Below are 15448 nucleotides of genomic sequence, written 5' to 3'. Positions count from 1 at the left end.
ACGTTCTCGTCGAGGGGGTAAGTGCGCCGATAAAATCTCGACGGCTTCTTCACGATAATATCATTTCGAGATACTTTCGCGGGGAAATTCACCGCGCACGAGGAGGGAAAAGGATACTGGCGACGACAAAATACAATCGGATCGGTTGAACGGTTCTCTCAAGACCCTTTGGAATGAATTCCTTCTCGCATTTTTCATACGCTTATTGCGCGGGGAATTCCCTCACTCGCCTCCAGTGAAAAGCTCCGAGAAATAGAGTATTCGTACAACCCGAAGGATTTTTTCTACCCGATTTCTTTTCCCACCATTTTCATTGCTGGACGGAGAGAATACAGCGACGAGTTTCGCGTGGATTCTTATGCAACGTGCATGGTTAGTACTGCAAGGGGGGTTCCTATTTTGCTGAGACAGAAAAGTGGAATGTAGTGATGCTCGGGAGAAATTTAGGGCGAACGGTGGAGGGCTTTTCAAAGTTTTGGGGAAGCTGATTTTTAGAATCTGCTCGGATGGGGTGCGTCTGACTAATGGGGGAACCCGGTGACTGATACACACTCATTTCACTGTCCAACAACCATTCTCATAGATTTTTGTGCGCTGGAAACGAATCCGCAAACCGTTTGTCGCCATCACCCTCAGTTTTTGAGAAGTTCGATTTTGAAAACACTGCAAATTTTCAGCTTTGAACATCTTTTGCGTCGAAATAGTAATGTTACAGGACAGAAAAAAGTGTAATTTTGTTGGACAGTGTTTTCATACCGCTTTGCTTGATTGTTTGTTGGATCGATTTAAGAATTTAGACGTAATTCGTTCGTGCTTGTTTTTTACACGAAGGGAGAAATTAACCCTTTTGTCCGAGCTGACCCTTCTATGCAAGTGCATATGCATCTTAATCAATAGATATAAAAAAATGGTTGAAATTACAGTTATACTGTGTCTTGAGAATTATAAATCTGTGCGAAAAATTTCTCAAAAACAGGAGAGAGAATTTAATTTTTGTAAGAAAGAAGAGATTTTTTAAAAAAAAATCGCACAGGTTTGTAGCTCTCGAGAAACGGCATAACTTTTATTTCAATAATTTTTTTATATCTTGTGTCGTTTAAGATTTATAAGCACTTACGTGGGAGGGTTGAATTCTCCTTTAGAGAAAAAAACGGGCAGGAACGAATTACAGCTACACTCTTAGGTTGGTCCAACAAACAATCGAGCAAAGTGGCGTCAATACCCTGCCACGGTAAAAGTGGATTAAACGTTTTATAGTTTTTCTGGGAAACAAAGCTCTAGAAGACAAAATGTTACATTAGAATTACAACTAGTTTTTGCAGAAGGATTCATTTTATCTACAGTTGTATCATATTTATTGATAAATTCGAGCAATTCTTAGTCACGTCCATGTCTACTAAACAAATTTACAAAATCGATATTTTTTAAAAAGGAAGCTCTTATGAGCAAAATTTATTTCGCATTTGTTATTTATTTTTTTATACCGTGTTGGCTATTTGACAAAACCGACAAAGCCCACCATTCCACCCTACAATCCTTAAGGATTAATGGAAGCAATTATTTTCTAAGTAATAAAATCATGTAAATATTAAATATTAAATTTGCATTTACTGAGATTAAAATTTATCAAAAATATGCACTTGGTGAGTTTCACTATAATGAATCATTCCCCTTTCGATCATACCACCGATCACGAAACACCCTGTATGCCACCCTGCTGTGAGCAATTTTTTTTCACATTTCTTATTCATATTTTCATGCATTGTAATAAATCACTACTCTGTCAGTCGTACCACTGATTACGAAACACTCTGTATAACAAGGTAACGCATCTGGCCAGACAAGCCATCAAAATACTTTTTATGACATCCAGTTACGAAACGAATATCGATTTCACATAAATACGAGCTATTTCTTGAATCTCGGCGCAGAATCGCTGAAACAGTTTATTGTCTGGCGTAATTGGCATATAATCGTTTATCCGGTAACAACTTTAAATGGCGCTTTCTAATTACAAACGACACAATTACGCGCCTGCAATTGGGACTTGATCTACGTGAAAATTTCCTGAAACGATTTTCTGCAAAATCTTGTCAATTAAATCCTCCGCTGTAATTGCTGATACTTTCAATTAATGGGCCTGACTATTTCTACATCAAACTTTATTATTCCCAATATTAACGTTGCGTTTCTTTGAAACAGTTCTGTTGATTTCTTTCAACAACGGTTTCACATATAACCCGAAGAGTGGCAGGGTATCATTAATTAACGTTTCCTTTGTACGCGGCAAATGTACGAAAAAAGAAACCGAAAAGAGAATGGTTTTAAGTTCTTTAATTCTTTTCTCTTCATTTCTTCGATTTTTTTAATTCGCAATATTTTTTGTGTAACGACGGTAATCTTCAACTTTTTTCAGTGGATAAGTATATATTTTTTTTTTACCGTATGAAAGTAACTGTGTAGACGAATACAACGATATGAAACTTGCTGAAAATAATTCGAAAATTTTATAAGACGTTCACCTCACTTGACTTCGGTCATTATTGGGTCTAATATCCTCGAATAAGTCTCGATCCTTGGTTTCGTATCATTTAAAGAAATGGTAGCCCATTTAAAAATGAAATAAAACTCTCGTTGTTTGAAAGTGATTGGAAATTAAAAAAAAATTGTGTAACCAATTATGCTGCGTGTAAAAAGTAGTGAAACTCTTTCCCTTTCATTTTATTCGGGTACTTCCTATTTACGAGAAAACTGTAGATAGTAATAAAATCAACACCCTATATAATACACTACTGTAAATGTGTCTTGAGTTACGTCTAGTATTTATGGAAATCGCGATGCTATTCAACACAGCGACTTTTCGTCATTTTCGAGAAGAACACGTGTGGCTAATTTCAAGTCCATTAGATTTGTGGAATTGAGTAAAAAAAAAACAAACGGACAGAGGAGTGCAGCTAAATAAAATCGTTTAATAAAACACTTGCAATCAGCAATGTTTAATTTCCAATTACTATAAATCTTTAATTTCTAAACTTAAAAATTCCAATTAAATCCTAAATACAATCCACATTAAAACAATTATAATCTTTAATTTCCGATTAAATTTGATACGAAACATTTAATTCCTCAATCTCCATATTAAATCTTAAATATAATCTATATTAAAAAAAAAATCTTTCCATAAATAATCGAATGCTGCAATGCAAGTTTCCACTAGTGTGCACGGATAGTCAGATACGATGTAGTTGGACATGGTGAAATGACAGCAGCTTCATAATCTGTCAACAGTTCTGTTTAATGCGCTGCGAGGGCAAGTTGTCAGTGCGCATTAAATGGTCCACGAGTTTTAAATAAGCGATACCGCGACGTTAATTGCTGCGAATTCGTGCAATGTTTTTGGTCAGGATGCCAAAATGTGTTCGTACGTGCCTGAAATGGCTCGCCGAATGCAAGGAATGAGCTGAATTTTCGACAGCCAGCAGCTACGCCCACCGATGGAACTGTGCACGCACAATGTGGCAGAAAATCTACATTTACGCATGCGTTGTTGGAACGAAGCTTCGGGCATTGGGCAGAGCCGCGTTATAGGACGTTTAAAATCTTCAAACGCGTTCAAACCGTCGAAATAATTATTCCGCCTTATTTCTAAACAGTCTTAAGGGAGCAGGTAATCACTGAACACGAAACTCGAATTATACTTCGGAGTGATTTGCGTTCGACTTAATTATCGAGAACCAATAAAGTGCCGAAGGAGCGTCTTTGATGCAGAAAGAAAGAAACGACGGCGCGCTGGGTACAAGTCCCCGAGTTGCGATTCTCAGGTACCTAATATTGAGAAGATGCGCAGTTATTTGCTCGTACGAATAGCTTTGACAAATTAATAACTGCGTAAGGAATACTTCTATTTTCACAATCGACCAGCTAACTGATCTAACAGAAAGTATTTTGCGGTATATTCGCAAAAGTATCCGGCCACCCTATATGTAACACATTTTGCATATTAAGTAGACTTCAAAGCAGAGATGGGCAAAAAATTATTTGAAATAAAAATTTGTTTTCGGAATTTTTGTATCAAATAATTTCTTGCCCATCTCTGCTTCAAAGCAAGAATTTGCAATTCTAATTCCCGTCAATATAAACACAGTTTATTTAAAAAAAGTATTATCCATGAAAGTAGCAAAAATCGTGCAAAAAAATATTTCCCCAAATTCGGTATTTAATTCATACAAACGTAATTAAAATCAGTTAATATTCTTCTAATGTTCCTGCAATTTTATTATAAGTTTCAATCTATTACACGTAGGTGCAACTTGTCTGTGAAATTCGGACTTATCTTGTTCTCCATCTGTGTTGCACGCATTAGTGTACCTGGTAGAGTTGTTGCAACATGATTGCACACTGTGTTGTCAGTATTAATGGGAGCGAAATGCATATTGAGTGGACGTATTATTCATTCCTTGGTGATCCCTTTTCATTTCGTTCTCAAATCCACAGCACCGAAGGGGAACGGTGTGGTGGTGGTCTACGATCGATTCGGCAAGCGGAGGCCTGATTTCAGAGGTGTCTCCGACGGAAAAACTGTGATCGGTTTCCCGATTAATTGTATTTATTAATGAAGCCAATCAGTGGTAGGTTGAAGCGAGAACAGGGGAACAAGGACGTTTCATTGGTTTCGAGACAGCTAGAAGCTGGATCAGCGTTTTAATTACGCGCATGCCGCTTCGTTGCTTTTTATTGCCAATAATTAATAAATAAACTTATTTGCTAAGAAACAGGTAATAAATCAGTATTCCAATCGAAGTCGATTTCTTCGTGAGAATGTAATGGGGATCTCTCGACTACTTTCGTTCAACAAACTCACGTACCAAGATTGTTGTTTAATCACTCCACATTGTTTTCGATATTAACGGAATACTAACGATGCCTTCGACACTACCATGCTTGTACATGCCACAACTTTACTTGTTAGTAAATTCCTAGCAGAATTATAATTTGTGCATCACCATGTCGCAATTGGGTCTTACAGGAACAAAAATACTAAAATTTATACTCAATAGGGAAATGGCTTAAAACTTAAGAATGTAATTTCATCTACTAGAAATTTGCCCTGCACTGTTTATTTGTAATACTATGCCGAGCGATATTCGTTGAAATACAAATTTAATTCATGAAAATTGTAGCTACTATTAATTTTTGTTATATCCAAAACATTCAAAATCTTATCGTTATTACATTTCACTAAATGCTATTTCTATTACGATTTTTAATAATAAAAATATTCTAATGTTTAATGAAATATCTTGGGGCAGAATCGTAACTTTTTTTTCCCACCAATTCGCCAACTTTTAACTTTTTTATTTGTTTGTTAGGTTCATCGACAATGTAATTATACGAGAAATAAGAAAATCCTTGGTTTTTCTATTTCAGAGAAGAATTGGGGCCTCCAACACAATCGCTAATTTGCAACTCCGGCGCGCGAGTCCCTACGAACGTGCTCGTATATCTCCATTTCTACCGAACGCTTTCTAACGAAAAAAATAACTTTTACTGTTTAAGTGTGAACTAAAATACCCTGGAAGTTTGGAGAAGATCCGCTTGACAGTTTCTTTGAAAAAAATTCCCAAGTATCGCCTTATTCCTAGCGTCCTAAATAGGGCTCCCCCTTAATTTCACTATGTAAAATATGTTTCCGCAAAGTTTTTCCGTCGCCTTACGAAGCGATGTTTGTCCACGTCGTCGCAGGAGCCCCGTTTATCCAGATACCACGAAACTCTCACTGGCGTGCACGTTTCATTTACGACACGATTGAACCATTGCCAATCAATCCATCCGTTTCACGCGCTTCCGACTAGCGACAGAAGACGAGCATTCGAGGCGACGGAAGCCCCGGAGCAACCCCTCGACGTATTTCGTGGTCGATATCCGCGATATCGAGCCCCCCAGAGCCGATCATCGAGAGGAAATCTCCGTCAAGAGCCGCGGGAGGAGCAAAAAGTATCAAACCTCGAGAGAGAAAGAATTACGATCGGCTCGCGGCTATTGAACATCTGATAGAAACGTATGCTCGCCGCGTCTCCTCGAGGATAAGGCCAGATCCGTCAGGAGGGAGCTCCGCTGCGCTCCCATGGAATTTCCATAGCCATTCTCGAAGAGCCAGCGAGGGTCCGGGGTCCGAGGAAAAAACGAAACGCGGCGGGAAGCAACTGGTTGCAAAAGCAGAAAGGACGATCGTCTCGGTGGAACTTGCTGGGGACATTTTTTGCCCAGGTGTCGTCTCTGCGACGGTGTCGTGTCACACATTCTTCAGGGGGCTTGGGAAAAGAGACGCGGATGGGTGAATAGAATTCGAAGCAGTGGGCAGAAAGTTAGTAATTGGAGTTTGGAAAATGGAAATAATATTTTTTTTTCATTTGTTTTAGTTTTAGTAGAGCAATCTGTACAGAAAATTAATTATTTACTGTTTTTGAAGAATTTAGTGATTCAACTTTAGTTGATAGTGAACATCCAGTTGCATCGTATGCGTTGCAACTTGATCCGTTTGGAAAATGGAAATAATGTTTTTTTTCACTGGTTTTAGTTTTAGTAGAGCAATCTGTACACAAATTAATTATTTTACTGTTTTTGAAGAATTTAGTGATTCAACTTTTGTTGATAGTGAACATCCAGTTGCGCCGTATGCGTTGCAACTTGATCTTCTACGGATCATCTGTACGAAATTCATAAGTCTCAGTTTTAACTGAGTTAAAATTTACCACAGAGGCGCTAGTTGCGAAAATATGAAAACTGCTTGAGTTTTTGTTACAATTTTTTTAAGAACTTTAATAAAGATTTTAAGATATTTCATAAATTTTGTTTGATTCTTAAAACACTGTACTTTAACATAAAAATTACAAAGTTAAAAAAAAATATTCTGAAACCGTGTTTTTTTACGTTTCAATTTTGGGTATTTTTCACTCGGTAGCGACAACCTGTGTTAGAATATGAGGTGCGCCTCCTACCGGATTAGATATATATTTTTAAAAAGATGATAAATGCTCGGCTATTTTACTTCAAGTCGTGGATTAGGCTACATTTTTTAATCACTCCAATTCCCACGAAGTAGCAACAAAGTTAATTCAACTTTTTAGTAACTTCATTCATAATTAAGGGGTTATGCCTAGTCAGGCGGTCGAAAAGAGGCGAATATTTGTGAATTTTTTTTGAAGAAACGAAAGCGTGTATTTATACAGAACTTTTTGCACTTTAAAGAGCAACATTTAAAGAACATTTGGTAATTTTTTTATAGAAAAATATTTACGTTTATAATAAAATAACATGCGACATCCAAGAAGCCTTTTTAAAAAGATGTTCTGGGGCTTCTTGGATGTCGCTTGTAATTTTATTATAAACGTAAATATTTTTCTACGAAAAAATTGCCAAATGTTCTTTAAATGTTGCTCTTCAAAGTGCAAAAAGTTCTGTATAAATACACGCTTTCATTTCTTCAAAAAAAATTCACAAATATTCGCCTCTTTTCAACCGCCTAACTAGGCATAACCCCTTAAAGATCTCCGGCAGATTTATAAAGTAAACGGTTCTTGAATAGTGTATTTGCAAAGATTTTAAAGCTGTAGCTTATTCAACACAAAATGTCACTGACTAATCCCGCAATATTTATATAAATCGATTTGTAATTGCATGCCACTGCTTCAAATGATAAATATGAAGCACAGAAACAGAAAAAAAAATGTCTCGTAAGTATAACTAATATTCAGACTTAACTAAACAAGTTACAATTTTAAAGAAAAATGCTAATATTTATTAACATTCTCTGGCTAAACCGAATAAATTGTTTCATCAAATGCTGTGCGTTACTTCCACCGAAGGTACTAAAATCACCAAATGTCTTCCATTCACGCGTACTCATACACTTTCTGTTTCTATCCTCCCCGCAATTTACCCCCGCGGAATTGAATCGGAAAAATTCGAAATCACCCTGCGTAGCGGACTATTACAAACTTCCCTGATTAATCCCGAATTCAATCGACCCAAACGCTACTCCGTACCAAAGAAGAAGTTGCCAACGCCTCCTCGGCGGAAAGTTTGCGCCCGCGACGTCGCTGTTTCAATAACAAGAAACGCTCGCGCTTCAAAGCACGAGATGACGTGCTCCCGCGGACGAAAAATGATTAAGAAAAAGGAGAGACTCGCCCGGAAAGCGAGGAACAAGTTTCCCGGGACGAGAGGCAGAGTCTACTTCAATTTCCAAAATTACATTCCTCCGCTTATCTTCCGGCGACAGTGGGAACCTTTGCTAACAGGATTGTGTAGTGATCTTCGCGACGGGCGACGTGTCCGCTTCGCAGGCTCTCGTCGGACGTACACGGAGGCGGCGTAAACTTGTTAACGGCGGCAACGACGGTCTGGCTGCGTGAAAATTGTTTGCCCCGCGGTTCGTCGCCGTGAACCGTGCCGCTGTGATTTAGCGAGACCGGCATTAGGCTGCAATCGAGTAGTTTGGGATTTGTTGCCGAAAGGGAAAGCGGCGGTTGGTTTATTTACGCGTCCGGCGCCACGATAACGATTCTCTTGCGAGCGAATGTGTCGATGCACGATTCCATCCGTCGCGTTCTCAAAATTCTGCAAATGAAAATTCAACCGTTTCCCTTTTTTTTCCCAGAGACCAATGCTTGGGATTTTTGATGACACTCGTGTTCAATGAACATTGAACGTTGCATAATAAAAGGTTAATTGCGGGGACACTGATTAACGGAATATTCAATTCATTAGCTGAATGCCCGCAAGTTATGAGGTGACAAAATAAAAGCTTGCGGTGGAAATATTTGCTTTGCTCGTGAAACGGCATTCTTTGTTTAGCATTCGCAGCTTGGATTTCGATAGTGACCACTTGTAGTGTGGGAGACGACTGACGCGTCGCCTCGTCTATAAATTTATACAGAGCTGCAACGGGCATAAAGAAAGTGGCGAAGAAAGAGAAAATAAGGAAGGGGAATCTGGACCAACTTTTAATAATAAACCCTGCAAGTATTCACTCTTTGGAAGTAGCTTCGAGATTGTATGAAACCTAAATACAAACTACTTAGGACAGACGTGTCGATTCGCAAGTCAGAGAGTATGGGAAGTAAGGCTAGAAAATTAAAAAGACAGTGAAATCTTAGTCGAAGAGTTGTTTGATATCAAAATACTTGGAAATGAGTAGTCTTCCTTTACGTAAGGCTATTCGTTTATCCGAACACTGCGTGACGTAATTAATTCGGATATTCGAGCTCCTACTGTATTTGTTTAAGTAAAAAATTAGTTCATTACGTGAGCATCCGTAGAGAAGGAATTTGCTTTCTTTCGCAACACGTACATATTTCGATGTTGCTTATCTAACAGAAGTGAATCATCCCTGAGCATCAGAGCTCGAGTAACTATCAACTCCCTGCTTTCACACCTTACTATGAAAACAACAAAGTCCCCTTGAATTAGGGCGCGCCAATTATTTGAAATTTTCAAACGAAGACCCTCGGAATTTCTATTGCGTTGACCACGAAGAAGATTGCTTCCACTACCACGCTAGAAAGGTGGTTCTAAGAAATAACATCCCAGGGACTTTATCTTCATCGTTACAGAGTTTCAGGTCAACTGAATCCCGTCGATTCCTCGCAGTACGTCCGTTTTACGGACTCGCCAAGTAGTCGCGTAAAACGCGATATCGCGCTCGACGAATACCAGTAAAAACCGACGAATGGAGGCGTTCTTTCCTCCTCTGTTGTCAGTTTGGTGCTAGGTCTAAGCGATCGTTTGATGTCGGCGGAGTATCGAATGCTTTAACAAAAACAGAAGTCCCCCATATTTGGGGGCTTGCAATTTTCTACGCCTCTCCATCTGCGTAAGAACCCCGACCTATCGACGTTCTAATTACACTAAAAACCGTGCTTCCCACACTAGAAATTAGAATCGAATCCCGGCTGAGAATTTTCACCACCCAACAGCCGGAATTTCTCCAACAGTCGCGACACTAGCCGCGAAACGACTGCGCCGACTGTCAGGCGTTTAATCGCGGACCCTTTAATACAGCTTGAAACTTCATCGTCCCAAAATTTCGCAGCACGGTGCCCCCTAATGCTCCTTTCCCTCCTCTCTTAATCAGCGAGTTTCGAAGACACCTGGCGAGCTTTCCACGTCCCCTCTTCACGCCACTTCACGATCCTCCCAGCAATCTACTCCCCAGGCTATCGCACAACCCGCGGAGCCATGAGGCACCCGGCAAAGACATTCGCTCTAAGCCTGACACAAGGCGAGCGACGGTATCGCCGGGACTGAAGAATGGCATGGTCGAAACATTTCTGCCAACTACGGGGCATCGAGAATGTAGGGGCTTAATGGAGCAGAAGGGATCGAGGGCTCTCGTCGGATCTCTCTCGATCCGAGGACACCTGGCGCGGCCCGATTTACGCGTGGCGTAAAATTTCAGTAGAAAACAACGGGGTCGGGGGGTGGGTGGGGGGTGAGAGGGGGAGATGAATTTACATTGTGCAGATGGAGCGGCAGCCGCGTGTCGTATCCCTGGCATCCGTTGTATCCCTGGGACTCGTCGCACTCCCCACGGGTCTGTTAAACACCAGACTAATCACCAACTTAAATCAGTCACGTAGAACGGGCATATATCACAGCCGACGAAACGTAACAGATGAACCCGAGGGCGAGGGGAACGAAGCCGTTGTGCACTCGGCGACCGCCGCGGCAAGACTGGGGTCTGCTACCCGGCCGGGGTAGCTGCCATGGCAACCCGACCACCCCCGAAACCTTCGTCCCACCGTCCGCCATCTCCCTCTATCCCCCGTGCCTCAGCAGTCGCCCTCTCTCTTTCCGTCCCTCTCTTTCCATCCCTCCCCCGAAGCCGGTGCACACTTTCCTTCGCCACCCCCCTCGAGCCCACGTTCTCCGCGTCGCGCAAGCTCCGACTGCTGCCGGAGGAAAAGTCGCAGAAGCTCGTGGCCTCCACTCCTGGAGGTCCTACGATCTCTGCTTCGGGATGCCCCGCGTATAGACCTCCTGCGTTTCTTTCTCTCTACCATCCTTCGCTGCCGCGCTGCTACCGGGCCCCGTTTCCGTTCACCTCGCCTCCCCCTTTGTTTCGTTTATCGTTTAGATAATTGTGTCGTTCCGTTAGCGGGGGCTGGATTGGAATCGGAGGCACCGGCGGATGCCTGGCGTTTTGCTGAGGTGGCGGTGGCTGTTTGTTTTTTGGTCGACGGTGCAAGGCGGAGCGGCTTGATTAACCCTTGGACGGCGGGTGGCTTGAGTCCACGGTGGATGCAGAGCACATTTTCAAGCGGGTTTCAGTTAAATGAATCTCAGCCGGTCCGTCCAAAGTCCTCGGTTTCTTGGAGAGTGATTGGGGGTAGTGACACGTGTGGTTTGTTGGTTGAGACGGGTCCGAGTGGACCCTGTGTCCGCTGGGGGGGAGTTAAGGTTGCGTTACAATAGGGTGGATTAAATTTCTGATAGCAGCGGTTGAAGGGAATTTCAATATGTCGGTGTTTGCAAGCTTTTTTGAAGATATCAAAATATTTTAACAAGTGGGCTTTAATTTAATTAAATGGGAATTACGTGGTGGGAGTAGGATTATGCGCGATGGGGGGTTTAGTAATTACTTTGAAACGTTTTTAATGCGACTTTGTCATCGATAAGTATTTGTAAATGTGGTTGAATTTATTATAAATTGTTGGGGAATTGTTATAGGTGAGATGCAGATCGTTATTGCTCATATGGTACTTCCTTTTCTCGTAACAGGCAACTGTCGTTTACATGTAATATCGATTATTTTCCATTTTGTTATTATACAATATATGCAGTTTATTTTTTGGAAATGTTAAGGGTTCTCCCTACTTTGACGGCCACAAAAGGAGCGCGATATTTGAGATTTTTTTTAAGAGAAATCATCAAATTATATTAATTGAACACTTTATGCTTATATTTTGTACATATTTAGGCAACATTTAAAAAAAAATAATTTAAAAACACGATACCTAAAACTTTAAACACATTTTTCTCAAAACGATGTTTTTCGAAATGGTTAGCATGATATCTCAAAAACCAATCTCACGATTTACTTCAAACTTGGTATATATCTTCAGCAGATGCCCCATTCTCGTTGGTACTAAAACAAAGTCGGTTCTTGCAAAATTAGGCTTTTGTGACTTAAAAAGCAAGCGAATGTTTTGCAAAAATCGATGTCTTTTTTAAACGCTGCCATTTTTGTTTTACTTTTCTGTGTTTCTCATTTAATTCAGTTCAGACGATAGCCACACTCATACGGATTACACAAATTCGTCAATTTTCCATTTTGGACAACTACAACGGCTGATTTTATGCCAACCATGCGCATATGATTTTTATAAGGCGCTCTATTTCAAGCACTATAACTCCGGATATAACCACTATATTTGCATACAATTTTTTTTCTCATATTCTCTGAAGATTGACAAATAAAGCCACAAAGCTGGAAGTATATATATTTAATGGTTTTGTTTTAAAAAATTCCCAAAGTCCGTATCATTTTTCGTCTGTCAAGGTAGGGGGACAGACCCCTTAAAATCACATTGCCAAGGTAACCTCTTTATTACATTCTTCTTATACCTAATACAAAATATACACTGTGCTGAATTAGACTACGTATATATGCAACTAAAAATGTGGCATGGGACATGGTAGAGAATTTTCCAAATGTATGATGGCTGTAGTAACTTTTAATCTTAATATTTTTATTAACAAGGACTCCTGAATGCCCATTCACTTCAAACCGACGCAGTATTAACCGAAATTCCTAAAGCACCGACAGGAATTCCTTGATTAAGAATCTCGTTTGACCAAATTAGTCTTGAAAGTCATTGCCATCCAGATTCTCGGCAATGTCCTTCATCTTCACCCTTATGCATAATAGGGCACCGTGCACCCTACCTGCATTTCTGACCGCAGGCGCACTTAAAACTTTTTTCTGCAGTTCAAAGGGCAACGCTCCTACCTGCCGCGCCAGCAAGCTGTCCTCTTCTACACACCACCGCTTGCCACGACAAAATCGGAATCAACGAACGAAAAGTCCAAGCCCAGTGCAGCACAATTCCATCCAGTAACTTATAAATTTCAAGTTCTCGAAGGGTATAATACCCCTGCATGGCACCGATAGTGGCATAACTCAGAAACTGTCCATCTTTATTTTTTTGCACAAATACATCCATAGGTACATATTTTTATCGTTTAGTTGTTGTCAAGTTCGCCATGTTTTTTTCAACAACTGAGTCATTTTCAGTTGTTTTCTGCAGCTGTAAGCGGAAGGTTATGCTATTTTCTTGAATAGCTGCGTAAGTATTCATTGTTTGTTGCATGCATTCGTTCTCTTTAAAAATATACTAATTAATGTGGTTTTCTATTATTTGTTTATACTACAATATTTTCTTCCAAATAAGCTGTATGTTTTATCTTATTTCAATATTGCAACCTGGAAAGTTGCAATCACATTTTCTCGAACAGCGGCACAACTGAGATGAGGGTGTAAAATATAGGGTTAGTTTTTTATTTTCATTTTCATGTTTACAGAACATGTTATATGTGCCCTCCTTCCATTTCCAAGCACACGATCTACATCAACGTATTACAGAATTGCGAACTCTTTCAAATACGCCTGTCTGACCAACACTGGCGTTTTCTACTTACTGAAGCCAAGCTTATACGTATGTAGTCTCAAACCAAGCACGCTATGTCGTACAATATTACAAGATTATAACACCACGGTAATTACTAACTGCAATCTGAGTCACATATAATTGTTAATGTAGTAAAATGATCTCATAGAAGTAATATAATACTTTGCCTTCTTTCCATGAGCAGGCGAATCGCTTTTAATTCTGACAGGCATGATTTTTCGGCCTATGTGCATTCATTATTATTTATTCAGCTGACAGACAAGCGAAGTTCGGCAACTCGAAAATTAAAAAAATCTAAAAATTTGCAGAATTTTAGCTTAAGTGACACTAAAACACCCCCACAAAGAAATTGCGAGTTTTCATATTATCGCGAATATCTACAAAACTGTAAACTATATAAAAAAGAAGTTAAATTCGAAGTTCTATGGATTTTTATATCCTAAAAAACGGCGATAAAGAATTTTCGAAAAACATTATTTTTTAAAAATGTACCCCCAGCACACTTTTTTTTCGACAATTCTTTATCACCATTTTTTGGGATATGGGAAGCCATAAAACTTTGAATTGAAGAGTTTTTCGATATCCTTTACGGGTTCGTAGATATTCACGATAATCCGAAATTTCGCCATTTTTTTCGAGTGCGAGTTTTCACCCTTTGGACCGTTTTATTCCCGAATCAGAAAGTAGTTACGTTATTCGCATCAGTTCAGCTACATTTCTGCAAATTTTCAGATCTTTTTGAGTTTTCCAGCTGCCGAACTTCCCTTGTCAGTACTATCTACCCTGAAAGTCCTAAATCCGTTTTTAAAATCACTCTGTATATCGACACGTACCTATTCGTTTCACAATTTTCCACATATTTTTCTTCGTCGTATATACACCCCTTTCTGTTCCGAATATACACAACCGTAACACGTGCTTCCATTGATTTTTTTTTATATATACAAAATATTCAACTTGCAGTCATTAAACTCTAACATCGCAACGAAGATAAAGAATCAAATGCAGGATGATTTACAACCATTCGTTCGATTTAACGTTAAACGTCCTCTCAGCTTGATCGCCAATCCCGTCTCTGTATTCTTCATTCTACTATTTTGATTATTATCCTATTCTGCAGGAGTATAAAGTATTAAGGAATGGCTGGGTACCGTAGCGGAGCTTGGTTAAAAACTTAAACCTTCCAGGTCTTCTCCCCGGGTAAAGCAAAACTGCTGCTCGCGAGGAACTTAACTTGGAACAACAGTTGTTAATAAAGAACTTGCTATTTGCTTCTGTAAAAGTTTTCGCGCTGCTGGTATGCTGTGCTGTAATATATTAAGTAGAGTGGATGGAGCACCGAAGGCTGAGCGCTGGAATTCAATAATTTTGAACGATTCCATAATTTAAACACGTGTCTGTTCTTAATGACGAGCAGCTTTTCTTCGGCAGTTTCATGAAAATTCCTGCTAACGAGAGGAACAGGTGATTAATTCATAGTGAAGTTGCCCTACTTTCAATTCCCTACTTAATAAATATCATTCCAATAATTCAGCGACGTATTTGATACACGACATAACACAAATAAAAATTCAAATGTACCATATTAATCTCTGGATCTTATGATGCTGAGAGAGTGGAACTGATTGCTAACCTACGACGAATCCGATTGCAATTACCTCTTAACATAGAAATGATAATTGCTAAACCGAACATAGGAGCTTGTAAATACTTATATAACTGTTTAAAAAAATGTAAATTACGCGTATGAATCCGCT

The 15448-nt window shown here is 39.7% G+C and overlaps 1 protein-coding gene across 1 annotated transcript in view; it reads right to left on the bottom strand.

The window, feature by feature from the left end:
- The window catches only part of LOC143375339 (dipeptidase 1), a 285542-nt gene extending 274827 nt beyond the window's left edge, over nt 1–10715 (bottom strand). The window contains exon 1 of the mRNA XM_076824339.1: nt 10516–10715. The gene's annotated coding sequence lies outside the window, so the exon portion shown is untranslated. The remainder of the gene's footprint in view (nt 1–10515) is intronic.
- Between the last annotated feature and the right edge of the window lie 4733 nt (nt 10716–15448).

This window comes from Andrena cerasifolii, chromosome 12, assembly GCF_050908995.1.
Source record: "Andrena cerasifolii isolate SP2316 chromosome 12, iyAndCera1_principal, whole genome shotgun sequence".
Taxonomy (NCBI): Eukaryota; Metazoa; Arthropoda; class Insecta; order Hymenoptera; family Andrenidae; genus Andrena; species Andrena cerasifolii.
Note: the sequence above shows the minus strand (reverse complement) of the source record. Positions and strands in the feature narration are given on the sequence as shown.